This window comes from Somniosus microcephalus, chromosome 4, assembly GCF_052327205.1.
Source record: "Somniosus microcephalus isolate GS21.2 chromosome 4, FLI_Smic_1.0, whole genome shotgun sequence".
In the NCBI taxonomy this organism is placed as follows: domain Eukaryota; kingdom Metazoa; phylum Chordata; class Chondrichthyes; order Squaliformes; family Somniosidae; genus Somniosus; species Somniosus microcephalus.
The window spans coordinates 135,655,087-135,677,012 of NC_140990.1; positions in this window are offsets into that span (position 1 = coordinate 135,655,087).

A 21,926-nucleotide genomic window follows, 5' to 3' on the forward strand; every position below is an offset into this window, starting at 1 on the left:
CAGGCGCTATTTGGGTCCACCAGCAGTGTTCAGGTCTAGCTGCAGGGCTCCACTATCCAGGGCGTGGCTGCAGACAAAGTCGACCCTTCCCCCTTTAAGAGCTGGCCGGCGTCAGGATGTCTGCTGTCAATCAAAACATGACCGCACCTGCGCTGCGCCCGGCCTCGGCGTTATCAGTCCGCACTGCCGGCTTAGCGCCTAAAGATAGGAGTGTAACGCCAGTTTCAGCGCTCGCCCAAAGTCCTTGGCCAAAGCTACTGAATTTCGGCGAAGTGGCCTCCACTTTCCGGCGGGCACTAACTTTAGCGCCCGCCTGACTTTACCGCCCCAAAAGTGGCTATACTGAATTTCTAGGCCTAAGTACTTACGTCTGCTTTTTTCACGCGTACAAACCGGAGGCCTTTACGCACGGGCAACTCTTTAAAAAAAACTGAATTTCAAAGGAGACAATGAAGGATTCATTCAGTTTCAACCTTGCCTCAGTGGCACCTCTAAGTCGGAAGGTTGCGGGTTGATTTCCCACTCTAGAGATTTGCACACATGATTGAGGTGGACACTCCAGCGCAGTACTGAGGATGTGCTGCACTGTCGGAGGTGACATCTTCCAGAAGAAACTTAAATTAAGACCCCATCTCCTCTCTCGAGTGGATGTAAAAGATCCTATGGCACTATTCGAGAAATAGAGGGGCAGTTCTCCTGGTTTTCTGGTGTTTTATCTATTAAAAAGCATCAGCAAAGACATCTCTTTTCAACCTTCTGGATTCAACATCGAGTTCAACAATTTCAGGTTAAAACCACTGCTTTCGTTTTATCGGAAAGCAGGAACTGGTAATGGAGTATAATTATGAAGTTTGCAGATGATACAAAATTGGCCAGTGTGGGTGATAATGAATAAGAAGGCTGCAGACTGCAAGAAGATATCAATGGACTCGTCAGGTGGGCAGAACAGTAGCAAATGCAATTCAATCTGGAAAAGTGTGAGGTAATGTATTTGGAGAGGGCTATTAAGGCAAGGAAATACACTATACATGGTAGGACACTGAGAAGTGCAGAGGATCAGAGAGACCTTGGAGTGCATGTCCACAGATCCCTGAAGGTAGCAGGACAGGTAGATAAGGTGGTTAAGAAGGCATACAGGATACTTGCCTTTATTAGCATAGATTATAAGAGCAGGGAGATTATGCTTGAACTGTATAAAACACTAGTTAGGCCGCAGCTAGAATACTGCGTGCAGTTCTACCACCACATCACAGGAAGGATGTGATTGCCCTAAAGGGGGTGCAAAGGAAATTTTCAAGGATGTTGCTTGAGCTGGAGAATTTTAGCTATGAGGAACGATGGATTAGGCTGGGTTGTTTTCTTTGGAACAGAGGATGCTGAGGGGAGACCTAATTTAGGTGTATAAAATTATGAGGGGCCTAGATAGTGTGGATAGGAAGGACCTATTTCTCTTAGCAGAGAGGACAATAACCAGGGGGCATATATTTTAAGTAATTGGTGGAAGGTTTAGAGGGGAGTTGAGGAGAATTCTTTTCACTCAGAGGGTGCTAGGTTTCTGGAACTCACTGTTTGAAAGGGTGGTAGAGGCAGCTTTGTTAAAAACAACAGAAACCCTCATTACATTTAAAAAGTTACTTGGACATGCAATTGAAGAGCCGTCTCCTACACGGCTACAGACCAAGAGCTGGAAAGTGGGATTAGGCTGGATAGCTCTTTGTCGGCCGGCACGGACATGATGGGTCGAATGGCCTCCTTCAGTGCTGTAAATTTCTATGATTTTATGCTTAGCCGGAAGCCGACAGCCCGAGGCCTTTGGTCAGAAATCAGCAGCAAGAACAATTCGTGCGTTTCTTGTTCTGAGACCGGAGCCTTTGGGGCCGATTGTTTTCCGAAGCGCTGGATGAAACTATCATTGTGGAATTTGGGTGTTTTCTTTTAAATTAAGAAACACCCATCCATTGTTATTAAAACAATGAAGTGAAACTGAGTGACGTGGTCTGTTTGTTCAAATAACTGCAATTAACATAAATGGTGATTCGGACTATTTGTGTCACTGGAGGATTCCAACAAGTATAAATGAGGGACCGTCGAATATTTCACACAGCAGATTCAGATTCTCGTCTACACTCGAAGCGAGCTGATAGAGGATCTGGAGAAATGCTCGGACAAGTGACGGGGCCAGTCTACGCCATTTACTATCCTGTTCTCGCAGCTTTTGGTGTCCCGGGTAAGTCACTGCGATCACTGATTCATTTTACCGATCATTTTGAGCTGTCTCGCTGCTGTCGCCATGTAACTGGTGATGTAACGTGTGTCTTGGTATAGAGTCCACCCATCTCTGCTATCGACTGCCCATTGCTTGTCTAAGGCGCTGTTTTAGATTTTTTTTTAAACTTTACATTCAAATATGATTAATATTATTTTAGGATTATTATTTTTCCCGTGTGTTTTAGGCCGAGTGCTGCCGGGAGATTCTAAATATGTCTCCCTGGTTTACAGTCTATTGGACAGGGAGTGGGGAAGGTCACCCGGCGGAACACACCGCTCGCCATCCATGTCCAACACCAACATTTTGAACTGTGTCTCACTTCACTCCGATAATTTTAATTGGACTGCGAGTGGGACAGGTCGCAGGGCGGAACACACCGCTCGCCATCCATGTCCAAAACCTAACATTTTGTACTGTGTCACAATTCATTCTGATCATTTTCATTAGACTGGTAGTGGGGAAGGCCACAGGGCGGAACACATCGCTCGCCATCCAGGTCCAACACCAACATTTTGAACTGTGTCACACTTTACTCCGATCATTGTTATTAGACTGGTAGTGGGGAAGGTCACAGGGCGGAACACACCGCTCGCCATCCATGTCCAACACCAACATTTTGAACTGTGTCACACTTCACTCCGATCATTGTTATTAGACTGGTAGTGGGGAAGGTCACAGGGCGGAACATACCGCTCGCCATCCATGTCCAACACCAACACTTGGAACTGTGTCACACTTCACTCCGATCATTGTTATTAGACTGGTAGTGGGGAAGGCCACAGGGCGGTACCTACCGCTCGATCATTCGGTGGTTCCAGGACCGTACGCATTTACTGCCATCACCCACTCGGCAGCAGGGTCACTGCTTGTGGCTGATGATCAGCGGAATCACAAGAACTATCGAGGCTAATATCTCAACATCTTTTATACTTCGTTTATCCCCATTCATTTCTATTCAGTAAAAGTTCCAAGGAGCGGTCGCCTATTTAACCTGGGCTCAGTTTAAATCGTTTCCTCTTGGCTCTTCACGTCAATTATTTCACCTGGTTTTAACTACAGAATGTTGTAACCTATTTCAATGTAACCCAATATATCTCAGAAATCTGGGATAACTGTTTAGATTTTGAGTGTTGTGTTGGTTTTCCATTATTCGCGCCGTTACCACAGAATTTTAACTTTTTTCCAGTTTTCTTCCCTGCTCTGATGCAAAACCGAGCAGTTCCAATGGCGCCGACAGCTATCGGGTACCCGAGCCTTTCTCCCTACTAAGGTTATTTGTAGCATAATTGGCAGAGTGAAGGTGGAAATAAAGTCCCTGTAATCAGAGGGAGGAATCTCAGCCTGGAACTCCGGGATCTGAGTATCCAATCCAGGCTAACCCCCCATAACAGTAGAGTGTTGGTGGGACTACATTGTTATTTGTGTATTAAGACAGCAGCATCTCGGTATAGATCTCCGGGACTTGAGTTCAAATCTAGGGCGATCCTCCATAACAGTAGAGTGATGGTGGAAATACATTGTTAGTTGTGTATTGAGACAGCAGGATCTCAGTTTGGATCTGCGGGACTTGAATTCCCAATATAGGGCGAACCTCCATAACAATAGAGTGATGGTGGATATTGTAAAGTATGTGGGTTGTTTTGTTAATTAATACACAGACTACCAGAGTAACTTAAAACAGGACTTTACTATTCAAAGGTCAGGGCGAATCTGCCCAATAAATCCTGACACAACACTTATATACTGGTGTGGTCACCGTCGGTATTACAGTATACAGAAGCCAAACAAAGTAGTGCCACACCTAAAATAGTTCTCTTAAAGGTGAACGGTTACATACAATAGTTCTCTTAAAGGTAGACGGGTACATACACTACAATCCTCCCTTTTTAGCTTACAACATACTTATTCCCCATTAAACATAACATATAATCAACTTCATGTAAAACAATTCACAGATATAGTCTCTGCGGAAAACAGTTCACAGATTCAGTCTCTGCGGGAACAGTTCACAGATTCAGTCTCTGGTCTTGACTCAGTCTGAACAACATCTCTGTGGTGTAGCCGGTGCACATTTCTAGTGTGACTCATCCAATAGTCTTTCCCTTGGCTTAACAGCTTGAACTTCCGTCCTGCTGAACCAGCAGTGCTGACTTTTACAAACAGCTGCACTGCCTTGGTAATTTTTCCTACTTTCCCCCTTCGTAGGGCCCACGTGCATGATCTGATAGAAGTGCTAATGATTTAGATGGTTATCGTCTTCTGCTTCGTCTTTTTCCTTTCTGCTTCTTGGAGACTCTCGGGGCTCCCTTATCCGCTGCCAGCTGTAGCGCCACCATCTCCCTATGTTCCTTAGACTTTAAGTGCTTCATCCTGATTTCTGCACTTTGGGAGTTTTCATCACAAGCTGGGCAGACCAAGTCATCGTAATATTCCGTGTCACTCAACAGGTCATGGTAATATTCGGTGTCGTCCTGAGCTAGTCTAGCGAGAGGGCCTGCTACTTCTTCCTTACCCAACTGAACGTTAGCCGACTGTTGTTCCCTCCCTAGACATCTTTCCTGAAGAGACTTCTTCATGCGTTCATATTCATCCCGCTCTTCCTGGGTTTCCTGCCAATCCTTCACTAATGACCTCATTTGTGATTCCAATACTTCCCCTTCCATCGGGGATTGATTGATCGGGCTATTCAACCCTTCTACTGGAGCAGCTGTTTCAACATTCTGTAGTTCACATTGACGTGATTCAGCGTACTTTCGGCAGCCCCGTAAAATCTGTGTTGCAACCTCAACTATTCCCCAAACTTTTGAGAGCTCCGAACCCCTTCCCTTTGAAGATTGAAGCTCGTGTTCAAATGGTTCCCATTGCAGAGTCTTATCTCTCAGCATATGAAGGAGTTGGCTGACCGTTAACTCTTCCCCGGGGACCCTGTGGATCAGAGTCTTCTCCATTTCATCCACCTTTTCCTCCAATGCTTTCACCTTTTTTTCCTCTTGTACTTTGGCTTTAAGCGCTCGGAGAAGTTGCGCCTTGATGCTCTCTAGCTCATGTTCAGGGGCCATTCTTACAGTCTCTGTGTTTCTTACAGTTGCCTTTTCTTTCACTGAAAGAATTCCCAGTTGAATCTGTTCTTCAAGTTGTTGAACCTCGGTCATTGCCGCCTCATATTTGTCTTGGGTTTCCTTCAATATTTTTATGAGTTCTTGGACATCTTGACTTTCATGTTCTGCCATGTCTTTCACCTCTAATTTCTCATCTATGGATGGAACTTCTACCGATGAGTCTGTCTTGGCCTTGAGCTCATCAAGAATTTCCTGCAGCCTTTGGGCTTCTTGCTCATGTTCAACCTTTAGTTGCTCATAAGCTTCCATTGAAACTAGCTTTTCGGAGGTTGCCGAGTTAACCCCCTCCAGGATTGTAGCCTGGGCCTGTTCATACTGTTCCTTCAACTTCTCAAACTCCGCTTGTAAGGGGTCGTAGAGAAGAACTGGAATAAAATCCTGGCTTCCTGAAGATTCCTCTTCATTTGCTTCTTTCTGCAAATATTCTAACTCCTGAACATCATAAGGGAGATGTGATCGGTGATTGGTCACGATTGCTCTATGGTCACTCTCTGCTTGAGCTAGCTGCTTTTGTTGTCTTTCCAGATTCTCCCATTCGGTGTCATAGAGCTTTTTCATTGTTTTCATCTCTTGTACGAGACGGTAACTCAATTGTTCTAATTGTTGTCGTAATTTGAAATAAAGTTGAGTCCGAGCTCGGTGTTCTTCCGTCATGGATATGTCCTTAAACTGAACAGACTCAGAATTCTCTGTCAAACTATGTTTTCGTTGTTCGGTGGAGATCTGTTCTGAAACTTTGTTCTTCTCTGGAGCATAAGCCTTTCTGCATGCCTTCGTTTTTCCAACCTTAGTCGGCAAGTCCATTTTAGCCTTGTCTTTCACATTTGGGTTGGTCTTATCGTCATCCGATTCAGAATCTGAGCTGATTGTCTGCACCGAGTCCTCACTCGTTATGGCTTTTAGATAGTGCCATTCCATGTCTATTTTCTTGATCCACTCCCGTCCTAGAAGTGGTGGTCCTCCCTCAGGTAGTACGTATAAGTTCATTCTTGGGTGTTCTTTACCCCTATCTCTCAGCTTGACTCTTATCTTTCCCATGGGGTATATTTTATGCCCTGTGTATGTCTGCAATACGAACTTGGTATCTCTTAAGGGTATATGTGAGAATAGCTGGTGGTAATCCCTTCGATTTATGACTGATAGAGCTGAGCCAGTGTCCAACTCCATTTTCACTTGGACTCCAGCTATTTTTAGCATGACCCAGATAGTTTGTAGGTCAGCTTCCTTACTCACATTGTGAATTCTCAGACTACCCAGCTCCTGGCCGTTTGGGTCTGAGTCCGAATTATGTTCGTCTGAACTCTTCTCAGCCACCTTGTGTACCTTGTTGTACTTTTCCTGTGATGGCTTCCTTTGGTTGTTGGTCCTTTGGTTGTTGGTCTTCTTCCCTGACCGGCATACCTTAGCTATGTGACCCAGTTTGCCACATTTCCTACATTCCTGGTTCTTAAACCAGCATTGGTTCTGGTCGTGTGTTGTCTTCCCACAATGATAACATTTTGTTGTTGTCGAGGTAATTTGATCCACACTGAGTGCCGCTGTCTTTAGCTGCATTTCTGCAGTTCCCTTCGCTGTGGCTTCGTGCGATGCTGCAATAAGGACAGCCCTGTCAAGTGTAAGGTCGTTCTCTTAGAGTAGTCGCTTTTGCGTTCCTTCCTTTGCCAATCCGCACACGAACTTATCTCACAATGCCTCTGTCAGATTCCCTCCAAACTGGCAGTATTTCGCTAGTCTACGCAGTTCGACCAAGTATTCTGCGTTGCTTTCGTCTTTCCGTTGCGTTCTCGCATAGAATTTGAATCGTTCCGCCAACATCAACGGTGTGGGGTTCAAGTGATCCTTCAGAACAGCCACAATATCATCGAAAGTCTGATCCGCCGGTTTAGCTGATGATAGTAGATGCTTCAAGAGCCCGTATGTCTTCGCGCCCATCGAGTTTAGCAAGGTTATAGCTTTGTCATCTTCTTCTATTTTATTGGCCTCACCATAGATCTCAATGCGTTCCACATACGTGGCCCAGTCTTCTACCTCGGAATTAAAATCGTTGATGTTACCACGCTTAGGCATCTTCCTCTCTTCCTGCTAAACGCCACGAATTATTTCATAAATTTTTTTTTTTTTTCAAAATGGCGGTTCCGGCGAAAATGGCGGTTTCCCGCGCTTATCTTCCCTCCCCGCCCACTTCAATGGCAGTTTCCTGCTTCTGTCTTCTTCCCCACCTAATGGCGGCTTCCCGCGTTTCTTCCCTGGCGGGAGGGGTACACTTTCCCCACGGGCGACGGCCGCTGGCTTTCAGGTTCACAGCCTGCGCGTCGGCTTCAGTGCTTTCCCTTTTCTCGGCAGGGCAACCGGGGCTGGGTACACCCCGTTGACGGTGAACAGTTTCAGCCGCTGGGCTGGCTCTCGCTCAGTTCCCCTTGCTCGGGCTCTGTCTCTCTCCTGCTCGCTCGGCTCTACCGGCACTGGCTACACCCCGTTGATGGAGAACAGTTTCAGCCGCTGGACTGGCTCTCGCTCAGTCTCCCTTGCTCGGGCTCTGTCTCTCTCCCACTCGCTCGGCTCTACCAGCGCTGGGTACACCCCATTGACGGAGAACAGTTTCAGCCGCTGGACTGGCTCTCGCTCAGTCTCCCTTGGTCGGCTCTGCCTCTCCCGCTCGCTCGGCTCCCAATCGCGCCTCCCAGCCCTCTCACAGTCCGGTGCTTCCCTCCCCGGCTGCGGCTGAGTTTATCTCTTCCCGCGCCTACGTTCCCGGTCGCAGCGCTTCGTGGCTTCGGTCGCTGCCCGGCCTTTTTCGCCGGTTGCGGTCTAGCTGTCTCACGACGCCGTTGCGTCCCCCAGCCTGTCTGTACCGCGGCTTCCTTGCTCCACGCTGCCCCAGTCTCAGCGCCTCTGGACCCGACTTCTGTCCGGCTCCTTTCCCCCTTGACCTTATCCTCCGGTTATTCTTTTTACTTTCCCTTACTCACAGTCACCGTGGCCGCCTTGCTTCTCGTGCTGATCGGCTCACTCCTCACCATGGCAGAAGGGACAGTCAGTGCCTGTTGCTGATGGAAGTCTTTGTCTCTAAATTCTTCCTCCTTTCTAGTTCTGCAGCCTCGAGTTTTCTCCCAGCAGAACGACGAGGGCGGTTGCCTCTTCTTGACGCTCGTTAACTGCTTCGGAAGTATTGTTGCCGCAGGGTACGATCGGACTCGTCGCCACTGTAAAGTCTGTGGGTTGTTTAGTTAATTAATACACAGACTACCAGAGTAACTTAAAACAGGACTTTACTATTCGAAGGTAAGGGCGAATCTGCCCAATAAATCCTGTCACAACACTTATATACTGGTGTGGTCACCGTCGGTATTACAGTATACAGAAGCCAAACAAAGTAGTGCCACACCTAAAATAGTTCTCTTAAAGGTGAACGGTTACATACAATAGTTCTCTTCAAGGTAGACGGGTACATACACTACAGATATACATTGTTACTTGTGTATTAAGACAGCAGGATGTCAAATTAAATCTCAGGGATTTGGGTTCCCAATCTAGAGCGATCCACAATAACAAGAGAATGGTGCTGGAAATATATTGTTATTTGTGTATTAAGACAACAGGATCGCAGTTTAGTTCTCTGGGATTTGGGATCCCAATCTAGGGCGAGCCTCCATAACAGTAGAGTGATGCTGGAAATACATTATTTGTGCATTAAGACAGAAGGATCTCAGTTTAAATCTCCGGGATCTCAGTTCCCAATCTAGGGCAATCCTCCATAACAATAGAGTGATGGTGGCAATACATTGGCCCAGAATTGGTGTCGGGGGCTTGCCGCGCGTGGAAGCCCCCGATCTGCACTCACCCTGCGCGCTGACATCTGAAGCCCGGGCCTGCTTGCATTTCCTGTCACAGGCCCGGTTCAGATGTCAGCGCGCAGTGCTGACCTGATCCAGCGGCGTAGTTAGTGCGATCAGCTGAGCAATGTACAACCAATCAGGGGAGGGGAAGGTTCTTTCATGAGTTTGAGAGTAAGAACTGTCAAACTCATGAAAACTACGGGGGCCCAAAACTATATTTAAACTTTAAATAAAAATTTAAAAAACATCCCAATCCTTAAATTAAGTATAAATAAGTTAAAAAAAATAATTTAAAGAATATTTTTTTTTTTGTAAAAAATAAATTTGCAATAAAAAGGGTCTAAAACTAAACTTACCGTATTGTAGATGCTTTAAAATAATAAACCTGTGGGAAAAAAAATTCCAAATTGCACTAAAACACCACATACCTGTAAAAATAAATACTTACGTGTGCTTTTTACAAGCGTAAAGACCCAAGGCCTTTACACATGCGCAAATCCCCCAAAACAGAGGAAATCCAAGATGCACGCGCTGCCCCCTACAGCGCATGCGCTAGCCTCTTCAACTCTTGGGTTAGAGAGGAAATGCCGGTTTTCAGCGTTTGGGGAGGAATTACTGTCCCATTGTTATTTGTGTATTAAGATAGCAGGATTTCAGTTTCTATCTCTGGGTTTTGGGTTCACAATCTAGGGAGATCCTCCATAACAGGAGAGTGATGGTGGAAATACAGTGTTATTTGTGTATTAAGGCAACACAGTTTAATTCTTTGGGATTTGGGTTTCCAATCTAGGGCGAACCTCCATAACAAAAGAGTGATGGTGGTAATAAATTATTATTTGTGCTTTAAGACTGCAGGACCTCAGTTTACATTTCCCTCAATTGAAATCCCAATCTAGGGCGATCCTCCATAACAATAGAGTGATGGAGAAAATACATTGTTATTTTTGCATTAAGGCAGCAGGATCTCAGTTTAAATCAAGGGGATTTGGGTTCCCAATCTAGGGCGATCCTGCATAACAGTACAGTGAAGGTGGAAATATATTGTTATTTTTGCATTAAGACTGCAGAATCTCAGTTTAAATCACTGGGATTTGGCTTCCCAATCTAGGGCGATCCTCCATAACAGTAGAGTGATGGTGGAAATACATTGCTATTTGCTTATTAAGCCAGCAGGATCTCAGTTTACATCTACGGGATTTGGGTTCCCAAGCAAGGGCGGTCCTCCATAACAGTAGAGGGATGGTGGGGCGACAATATCATTTGTGTATTAATTCAGCAGGATCTCAGTGTACATCTCCGGGATTTGAGTTCAAATCTAGGGCAATTCCCCCTAACAATAGAGTGATGGTGGGGCTTAATATTTATTTTTGTATTAAGACAGCAGGATCTCAGTGTACATCTCCGGAATTTGAGATTCCAATCTAGGGCGATCCTCCATAACAATAGAGTGATGGTGGAAAGGCATTGTTATTTGTATATTAAGACAGCAGGATCTCAGTGTACATCTCCAGGATTTGAAAGCCCAAATTAGGGCGATGCTCTTTAACAACAGATTGATGGTGAAAATACATTGTTATTTGTGCATTAAGACAGCAGGATCTCAGTGTACATCTCCGGGATTTGAAAGCCCAATCTAGGGCAATCCTCCTTAACAACAGGGTGGTGATGAAAATACATTGTTATTAGTGTTTTAAGACAGCAGGGTCTCAGTTTAAATCTCTGGGGATTGGGGTCCCAATCTAGGGCGATCCTCCATCACAAGAGAGTGATAGTGGAAGTACATTGTTATTTGTGTATTAAGATAGCAGGATAACAGATTAAATCTCTGGGATTTGAGTTCCCAATCTAGGGCGATACTCCATAACAGTAGAGTGATGGTGGAAATACATTGTTATGTGTGTATTATTTCAGCAGGATCTCAGTGTACATCTCCAGGATTTGAGTTCAAATCTAGGGCGATCCTCCACAACAGTAGAGTGATGGTGGAAATACATTATTGTTTGTGTATTGAGACAGCAGGATCTCAGTTTGGATCTGCGGGACTTGAATTCCCAATATAGGGCGAACCTCCATAACAATAGAGTGATGGTGGATGTACATTGCTACTTGTTTATTAAGACAGCAGGATGTCAAATTAAATCTCAGGGATTTGGGTTCCCAATCTAGAGCGATCCACCATAACAAGTGAATGATGCTGGAAATACATTGTTATTTGTGCATTAAGACAACAGGATCGCAGTTTAGTTCTCCGGGATTTGGGATCCCAATCTAGGGCGAGCCTGCATAACAGTAGAGTGATGGTGGAAATACATTGTTATGTGTGTATTATTTCAGCAGGATCTCAGTGTACATCTCCAGGATTTGAGTTCAAATCTAGGGCGATCCTCCACAACAGTAGAGTGATGGTGGAAATACATTATTGTTTGTGTATTGAGACAGCAGGATCTCAGTTTGGACCTGCGGGACTTGAATTCCCAATATAGGGCGAACCTCCATAACAATAGAGTGATGGTGGATATACATTGCTACTTGTGTATTAAGACAGCAGGATGTCAAATTAAATCTCAGGGATTTGGGTTCCCAATCTAGAGCGATCCACCATAACAAGTGAATGATGCTGGAAATACATTGTTATTTGTGCATTAAGACAACAGGATCGCAGTTTAGTTCTCCGGGATTTGAGATTCCAATCTAGGGCGAGCCTGCATAACAGTAGAGTGATGCTGGAAATACATTGTTATTTGTGCATTAAGACAGAAGGATCTCAGTTTAAATCTCCGGGATCACAGTTCCCAATCTAGTGCAATCCTCCATAACAATAGAGTGATGGTGGCAATACATTGTTATTTGTGTATTAAGACAAGAGGATTTCCGTTTCTATCTCTGGGATTTGGGTTCGCAAACTAGAGCGATCCTCCATAACAGTAGAGTGATGGTGGAAATACATTGTTATTTGTGTATTAAGGCAACAGGATCTCAGTTTAAATCTTTGGGATTTGGGTTTCCAATCTAGGGCGAACCTCCATAAGAAAAGAGTGATGGTGGTAATAAATTGTTTTTTATACATTAAGACTGCAGGATCTCAGTTTACATTTCCCTGAATTGAGATCCCAACCTAGGTCGATCCTCCATAACAATAGAGTGATGGAGAAAATACCTTGTTATTTTTACATTAAGACAGCAGGATCTCAGTTTAAATCACGGGGATTTGGGTTCCCAATCTAGGGCGAACCTCCATAACAGTAGAGTGATGGTGCAAATACATTGTTATTTGTGTATTAAGACAGCAGGATCTCAGTGTAAATCTCGGGGATTTGAACGCCCAATCTAGGGCGATCCTCCAAAACAGTAGAGTGATGGTGGAAATTCATTGTTATTTGTGTATTATTTCAGCAGGATCTCAGTGTACATCTCCAGGATTTGATTTCAAATCTAGAGTGGTCCTCCCTAACAATAGATTGATGGTGGGGCTTCATTGTGATTTCTGTATTAAGACAGCAGGATCTCAGTATAGATCTCAGGATTTGAGTTCCCAACCTTGGGCGATGCTCCATAACAATAGAGTGATGGTGGAAAGACGTTGTTATTTGTGTAATAAGATAACAGGATCTCAGTGTACATCTTCAGCATTTGAAAGCCCAATCTACGGCGATCCTTCTTAACAACAGAATTATCGTGAAAATACATTGTTATCTGTGTATTATGACAACAGGATCACAGTTTAAATCTCTGGGATTTGAGCTCCCAATCTAGAGCGATCCTCCATAAGAATAGAGTGATGGTGGAAAGACACTGTTATTTGTGCATTAAGACAGCAGTATTTCGGTTTAAATCGCTGGGATTTGGGTTCCCAGACTAGGGTGATCCTCCATAACAGTAGAGTGATGGTGGATATACATTGTTACTTGTGTATTAAGACAGCAGGATGTCCAATGAAATCTCAGGGATTTGGGTTCCCAATCTACAGCGGTCCACAATAACAAGAGAATGATGCTGGAAATACATTGTTATTTGAGTATTAAGACAACAGGATTGCTGTTTAGATCTCTGGGATTTGGGATCCCAATCTAGGGCGAGCCTCCATAACAGTAGAGTGATGGTGGAAATACATTGTTATTTGTGTATTAAGGCAACAGGATCTCAGTTTAATTCTTTGGGATTTGGGTTTCCAATCTAGGGCGAACCTTCGTATCAAAAGAGTGATGGTGGTAATAAATTGCTTTTTCTGCATTAAGACTGCAGGATCTCAGTTTACATTTCCCTCAATTGAGATCCCAATCTAGGGCGATCCTCCATAACAATAGAGTGATGGTGGAAATATATTGTTATTTTTGCATTAGGACAGCAGGATCTCAGTTTAAATCATGGGGATTTGGGTTCCCAATCTAGGGTGATCCTCCATAACAGTACAGTGATGGTGGAAATATATTGTTATTTTTGCATTAGGACAGCAGGATCTCAGTTTAAATCACTGGGATTTGGGTTCCCAATCTAGGGCGATCCTCCATAACAGTAGAGTGATGGTGGAAATTCATTCTTATTTGTGTATTAAGCCAGCAGGATCTCAGTTTAAATCTACGGGATTTGGGTTCCTAAACTAGGGCGGTCCTGCATAACAGTCGGGTGATGGTGGGGCTACAATATTATTTATGTATTAATTCAGCAGGATCTCAGTGTACATCTCCGGGATTTGATTTCAAATCTAGGGCGATTCCCCCTAACAATAGAGTGATGGTGGGGCTTCATATTTATTTTTGTATTAAGACAGCAAGATCTCAGTGTAGATCTCCGGAATTTGAGTTTCCAATCTAGGGCGATCCTCCATAACAATAGAGTGAAGGTGGAAAGGCATTGTTATTTGTATATTAAGACAGCAGGATCTCAGTGTACATCTCCAGGATTTGAAAGCCCAAATTAGGGCGATGCTCTTTAACAACAGATTGATGGTGAAAATACACTGTTATTTGTGCATTAAGATAGCAGGATCTCAGTGTACATCTCCGGGATTTGAAAGCCCAATCTAGGGCGATCCTCCTTAACAACATGGTGATGATGAAAATACATTGTTACTGGTGTTTTAAGACAGCAGGGTCTCAGTTTAAATCTCTGGAAATTGGGGTCCCAATCTAGGGCGATCCTCCATCACAAGAGAGTGATAGTGGAAATACATTGTTATTTGTGTATTAAGATAGCAGGATAACAGATTAAATCTCTGGGATTGGAGTTCCCAATCTAGGGCGATCCTCCATAACAGTAGAGCGATGGTGGAAATAGATTGTTATTTGTGTATTGAGACAGCAGGATCTCAGTTTGGATCTGCGGGACTTGAATTCCCAATATAGGGCGAACCTCCATAACAATAGAGTGATGGTGGATATACATTGCAACTTGTTTATTAAGACAGGAGGATGTCAAATTAAATCTCAGGGATTTGGGTTCCCAATCTAGAGCGATCCACCATAACAAGTGAATGATGCTGGAAATACATTGTTATTTGTGTATTAAGACAACAGGATCGCAGTTTAGTTCTCTGGGATTTGGGATCCCAATCTAGGGCGAGCCTGCATAACAGTAGAATGATGCTGGAAACACATTGTTATTTGTGCATTAAGACAGAAGGATCTCAGTTTAAATCTCCGTGATCTCAGTTCCCAATCTAGGGCAATCCTCCATAACAATAGAGTGATGGTGGCAATACACTGTTATTTGTGTATTAAGACAAGAGGTTTCCCGTTTCTATCTCTGGAATTTGGGTTCACAATCTAGGGAGATCCTCCATAACAGCAGAGTGATGGTGGAATTACATTGTTATTTGTTTATTAAGGCAACAGGATCTCAGTTTAAATCTTTGGGATTTGGGTTTCCAATCTAGGGCGAACCTCCATAACAAAAGAGTGATGGTGGTAATAAATTGTTTTTTATACATTAAGACTGCAGGATCTCAGTTTACATTTCCTTGAATTGAGATCCCAATCTAGGTCGATCCTCCATAACAATAGAGTGATGGAGAAAATACATTGTTATTTTGGCATTAAGACAGCAGGATCTCAGTTTAAATCACGGGGATTTGGGTTCCCAATCTAGGGCGATCCTCCATAACAGTAGAGTGATGGTGCAAATACATTGTTATTTGTGTATTAAGACAGCAGGATCTCAGTGTAAATCTCGGGGATTTGTAAGCCCAATCTAGGGCGATCCTCCATAACAGTAGAGTGATGGTGGAAATTCATTGTTATTTGTGTATTATTTCAGCAGGATCTCAGTGTACATCTCCAGGATTTGAGTTCAAATCTAGAGTGGTCCTCCCTAACAATAGAGTGATGGTGGGGCTTCATTGTGATTTCTGAATTAAGACAGCAGGATCTCAGTATAGATCTCGGGATTTGAGTTCCCAAACTTGGGCGATGCTCCATTACAATAGAGTGATGGTGGAAAGACGTTGTTATTTGGGTATTAATACAACAGGATCTCAGTGTACATCTTCAGCATTTGAAAGCCTAATCTACGGCGATCCTCCTTAACAACAGAATTATCGTGAAAATACATTGTTATCTGTGTATTATGACAACAGGAACACAGTTTAAATCTCTGGGATTTGAGTTCCCAATCTAGAGCGATCCTCCATAACAATAGAGTGATGGTGGAAAGACAGTGTTATTTGTGCATTAAGACAGCAGTATTTCGGATTAAGTCGCTGGGATTTGGGTTCCCAGACTAGGGTGATCCTCCATAACAGTAGAGTGATGGTGGAAATACATTGTTACTTGTGTATTAAGACAGCAGGATGTCAAATGAAATCTCAGGGATTTGGGTTCCCAATCTACAGCGGTCCACAATAACAAGAGAATGATGCTGGAAATACATTGTTATTTGAGTATTAAGACAACAGGATCGCAGTTTAGATCTCTGGGATTTGGGATCCCAATCTAGGGCGAGCCTCCATAACAGTAGAGTGATGCTGGAAATACATTGTTATTTGTGTATTAAGGCAATACGATCTCAGTTTAATTCTTTGGGATTTGGTTTTCCAATCTAGGGCGAACCTTCGTATCAAAAGAGTGATGGTGGTAATAAATTTCTTTTTGAGCATTAAGACTGCAGGCTCTCAGTTTACATTTCCCTCAACTGAGATCCCAATCTAGGGCGATCCTCCATAACAATAGAGTGATGATCGAAATATATTGTTATTCTTGCATTAAGACTGCAGAATCTCAGTTTAAATCACGGGGATTTGGGTTATCAATCTAGGGCGATCCTCCATAACAGTAAAGTGATGGTGGAAATTCATTGTTATTTGCGTATTAAGCCAGCAGGATCTCAGTTTAAATCTACGGGATTTGGGTTCCCAAATTGGGTGGTCCTCCATAACAGTAGAGTGATGGTGGGGCTACAATATTATTTGTGTATTAATTCAGCAGGATCTCAGTGTACATCTCCGGGATTTGACTTCAAATCTAGGGCGATTCCCCCTAACAATAGAGTGATGGTGGGGCTTCATATTTATTTTTCTATTAAGACAGCAAGATCTCAGTGTAGATCTCCGGAATTTGAGTTTCCAATCTAGGGCGATCCTCCATAACAATAGAGTGATGGTGGAAAGGCATTGTTATTTGTATATTAAGACAGCAGGATATCAGTGTACAGCTCCAGGATTTGAAAGCCCAAATTAGGGCGATCCTCTTTAACAACAGATTGATGGTAAATATACATTGTTATTTGTGCATTAAGACAGCAGGATCTCAGTTTACTTCTCTGGGAATTGGGTTCCCAATCTAGGGCGATACTACATAGCAGTAGAGTGATGGTGGAAATACATTGATATTTGTGTATTAAGACAGCAGGATCTCAGTGTACATCTCCGGGATTTGAAAGCCCAATCTAGGGCGATTCTGCTTAATAACAGATTTATGGTGAAAACACATTGTTATTTCTGTATTAAGACAGCAGGATCTCCGTGCACATATCCGGGATTTGTGTTCCCGATCTACGGCTATCCTCCATAACATCAGAGTGATGATGGAAATACATTGTTATTTGTGTATTATGACAGCAGGAGCTCAAAATAAATCTCTGGGATTTGGGTTCCCTATCTACGGCAATCCTCCATAACAAGAGTGATGGTGGAAATACATTGTTATTTGTGTATGAAGACAGCAGGATTTCAGTTTAAATCTCTGGGATTTGGGTTCCCAATCTAGGGCGATCCTCCATAATAATAGTGATGGTGGACATACATTGTTATTTGTGTATTAAGGCTGCAGGATCTCAGTTTAAATCTCTGGGATTTGCGTTCCTAATCTACGTCGATCCTCCTTAACGACAGAATGATGGTGAAAATTAATTGTTATTTGTGCAATAAGACAGCAAGATCTCAGTGTACAACTCCCGGATTTGATAGCCCAACCAAGGGCGGTCCTCCTTAACAACAGAGTGATCGTGGAAATACATTGTTATTTGTGTATTAAGACAGCAGGATCTCTAATTATATCTCTGGGATTCGAGTTCAAATCAAGGGCGATGATCCATTACAATAGAGTGATGGTGGAAAATCATTGTTATTTGTTTATTAATACAGCAGGATCTCAGTTTATATCTTTGGGATTTGTGATCCCAATCTACGGCGATCCTCCATAACAATTGAGTGATCGTGGAAATACATTGCTTTTTGTGTATTAAGACAGCAGGATCTCAGTTTAAAACTCTGGGATTTGGGTTCACAATCTAGGGCGATCGTCCATAACAGTAGAGTGATGGTGGAAATTCATTGTTATTTGTTTATTTAGACAGCAGGATCTCAGTTTAAATCTCTGGGATTTGAGTTCCCAATCTAGGGCGATCCTCTATAAGAGTGGAGTGATGGAGAAAATACATGTTTATTTGTGTATTAAGACAGCCGGGTCTCAGTTTAAATCTTTGGGATTTGAGTTCCTAATCTAGTGCGATACTCCATAACAGTAGAGTAATGGTGGAACTACATTGTTATATGTGTATTATTTCAGCAGAATCTCAGTGTACATCTCGGGGATTTGAGCTCAAATCTATAATGTCCTCCCTAACAATAGAGTGATGGTGGGGCTTCATTGTTCTTTCTGTATTAAGACAGCAGGATCTCAGTTTAAATCTCTGGGAATTGAGATCCCAATCTAGGACGATCCTCCTTAACAACAGAATGATGGTGGACATACATTGTTATTTGTGTATTAAGGCTGCAGGATCTCAGTTTAAATCTCTGGGATTTGCGTTCCTAATCTAGTGCGATACTCCATAACAGTAGAGTGATGGTGGAACTACATTGTTATATGTGTATTATTTCAGCAGAATCTCAGTGTACATCTCCGGGATTTGAGCTCAAATCTATAATGTCCTCCCTAACAATGGAGTGATGGTGGGGCTTCATTGTTATTTCTGTATTAAGACAGCATGATCTCAGTTTAAATCTCTGGGAATTGAGATCCCAATCTAGGACGATCCTCCTTAACAACAGAATGATGGTGAAAATACATTGTTATTTGTGTATTAAGACAGCAGGGTCTCAGATTAAAACTCTGGGATTTGGGGTCCCAATCTAGGGCGATCCTCCATAACAATAGAGTGATGGTGGAAATACATTGTTATTTCTGCATTAAGACAGCTGGATCTCCGTGTACATATCCGGGATTTGAGTTCAAATCTAAGGCGATCCTCCTAAACAACAGAATGATGGTGAAAATACATTGTTATATGTGTATTAAGACAACAGGATCTCAGTTTAAATCTCTGGGATTTGGGTGCCCAATCTACAGCGATCCTCCATAACAATAGTGTGATGGTGGAAATACATTGTTATTTGTGTATTAACACAGCAGGATCTCAGTTCAAATCTCTGTGATTTGGATTCCCAATCTACAGCGATCATCCATAACAGTAGAGCGATGGTGGAAATACATTGTTTTTTGTGCATTAAGACAGCAGGTTCACAGTGTAGACCTCCGGGATTTGGGTTCCCAACCTAGGGCGATCCTCCTAACAGTAGAGTGATGGTGTAAATACATTGTTGTTTGTGTATTAAGGCAGCAGGATCTCAGTTTACATCTCTGGGATTTGGGTTCCCAATCTAGGGCGATCCTGCATAACAGTAGAGTGATGGTGGAAATACATTGTTGTTTGTGTATTAAGACAACAGGATCTCACGTTAAATCTCTGGGATTTGTGTTCCCAATCTACATCGATCCTCCATTAGAGTAGAGTGATGGTGGAAAAACATTTTTGTTCTGCATTAATACAGCAGGATCTCAGAGAAGAACTCTGGGATTTGAGTTCCCAATCTATGGCGATCCTCCATAACAATAGAGCAATGGTGAAAATACATTGTTTTTTGTGCATTAAGACAGCAGGGTCTCAGTTTAAACCTCTGGGAATTGGGGTCCCTATCGAGGGCGATGCTCCATAACAATAGAGTAATTGTGGAAATACATAGTTATTTTTGTATGAAGACAGCAGGATCTCATTGCAAGTCTCTGGGATTTGGGTTTCCAATCTACGGCGATTCTCCCTACCAACAGAATGATGGTGGAAAGACATGTTATTTGTGTATTAAGACAGCAGGATCTCATTTTATGTCTCTGGGATTTGGGTTTCCAATCTAGGGCGATCCACCATAACGACAGAATGATGGTGGAAATACATAGTTATTTGTGAATTAAGACAGCAGGATCTCAGTTTAAATCTCTTGGATTTGGGTTCCCAATCTAGGGCGATCTACCATAACATCAGAACATAAGAACATAAGAAATAGGAGCAGGAGTAGGCCAATCGGCCCCTCGAGCCAGCTCCGCCATTCAATAAGATCATGGCTGATCTGATCCTAACCGCCAATCCACTATCACAGAACCATCTCCTGAATCTAACAGAATTAGACACATGAAATAGAAGCAGGATCATGCTACACGGCCCCTGGGCCCGCTCCGCTACCCACAGGGCCATGACCGATCCGAACCTAGACTCATGTCCACATTCCTGCCCGCTCCCCGTAACTCTTAATTCCCTTTACTTCTAGGAAACTGTCTATTTCTGTTTTAAATTTATGTAATGATGTAGCTTCTACAGATTTTTGGGGCAGCATATTCCATGGACCTACCACCCTCTGAGTGAAGTAGTTCCTCCTCATCTCAGTTTTGAAAGAGCAGCCCCTTATTCTAAGACTATGCCCCCTAGTTCTAGTTTCACCCATCATCGGGAACATCTTCCCCGCATCCACCCGATCCAAACCCTTCACAATCTTTTATGTTTCTTTAAGATCGCCTGTCATTCCCCACCAATGTATTTCCACCATCACTCAACTGAACTCCAATGAGTAGAGTCCCAATCTATTCAACCTCTCCTCATATGTCCATTCCCTCATCCCCGGGATTAACCGAGTGAACCTTCTTTGTACTGACTCGAGAGCAAGTATGTCCTTTCTTAAGTATGGACACCAAAACTGTACGCAGTATTCCAGGTGCGGTCTCACCAATACCTTGTACAACTGAAGCAATACCTCCCTATTTTTATATTCTATCCCCCTAGCAATGAAAGCCAACATTCCATTGGCCTTCTTAATCACTTGCTGCACCTGCATACTAACCTTTTGAGTTTCGTGCACCAGGACCCCCAGATCCCTTTGTACTTCTGTACTTTCCAGTTTCTTGCCATTAAGATAATAGCTTGCTCTACGATTTTTCCTGCCAAAGTGCATAACCTCACACTTTCCAGTGTTGTATTCCATCTGCCAAATCTCTGCCCACTTACTTAGCCTGTCGATGTCCCCTTGCAGGTTTTTTATGTCCTCCTCACTCACTACTTTCCCTCCCATCTTAGTATCATCTGTTGGACAAGTGCAAGGGCTGTGGCTCCTCCAACACTACCTCCTTGATCCCCGTACCTGCCTCAATTCTAGTCACACCATCCTGACCCTGGCCACGGACTACATCTGAATTAATTAATCTAATTGGTGTGAATACCTCGTGATACACAGAGTCCAGGTAACTCTCCCCCTCCCTGATGTGTCTCAGTGTTTGAAGCTTGGACTCCAGCTCTTCAGCACGGAGCCGGAGTTCCTCGAGCAGCCAACACTTACTGCAAATGTGATCACCGTGAGCATCAATGGTGTTCACCAGCTCCCACATATTGCAGCAGCAACACATCACCTGATCACCCATTCTATGTAATTAATTAAATTTATTAATATTATTCTTAAATACCCTCTGCCCCGATTCTAGATGGTGAATATCACACCTTAGAATCTATAAACCAAAGAGATTTAAGCTTAAAAAGGGAGAAATACTTACCAACCATTCACTTACCCGCTTTCTGGTGACGTCACACTTGGATTACTTTTTACCTCTCCTTCCCTCCGAGTTCCCAGACTGGAGACTGGTATGCCTTACCTGGTCTCTGGGGCCTTTTATAGCCCCGCTCTGCCGCTCGAGATACCCGCTGACGCTGTGAGGCCTTACCTGGTCTCTGGGGACTTTTATAGCCCCACTCTGCCGCTCGAGATTCCCGCTGATGCTGTGAGGCCTCACCTGGTCTCTGGGGACTTTTATAGCCCCGCTCTGCCGCTCGAGATTCCCGCCGACGCTGTGAGGCCTTACCTGGTCTCTGGGGACTTTTATAGCCCCGCTCTGCCGCTCGAGATTCCCGCCGACGCTGTGAGGCCTTACCTGGTCTCTGGGGACTTTTATA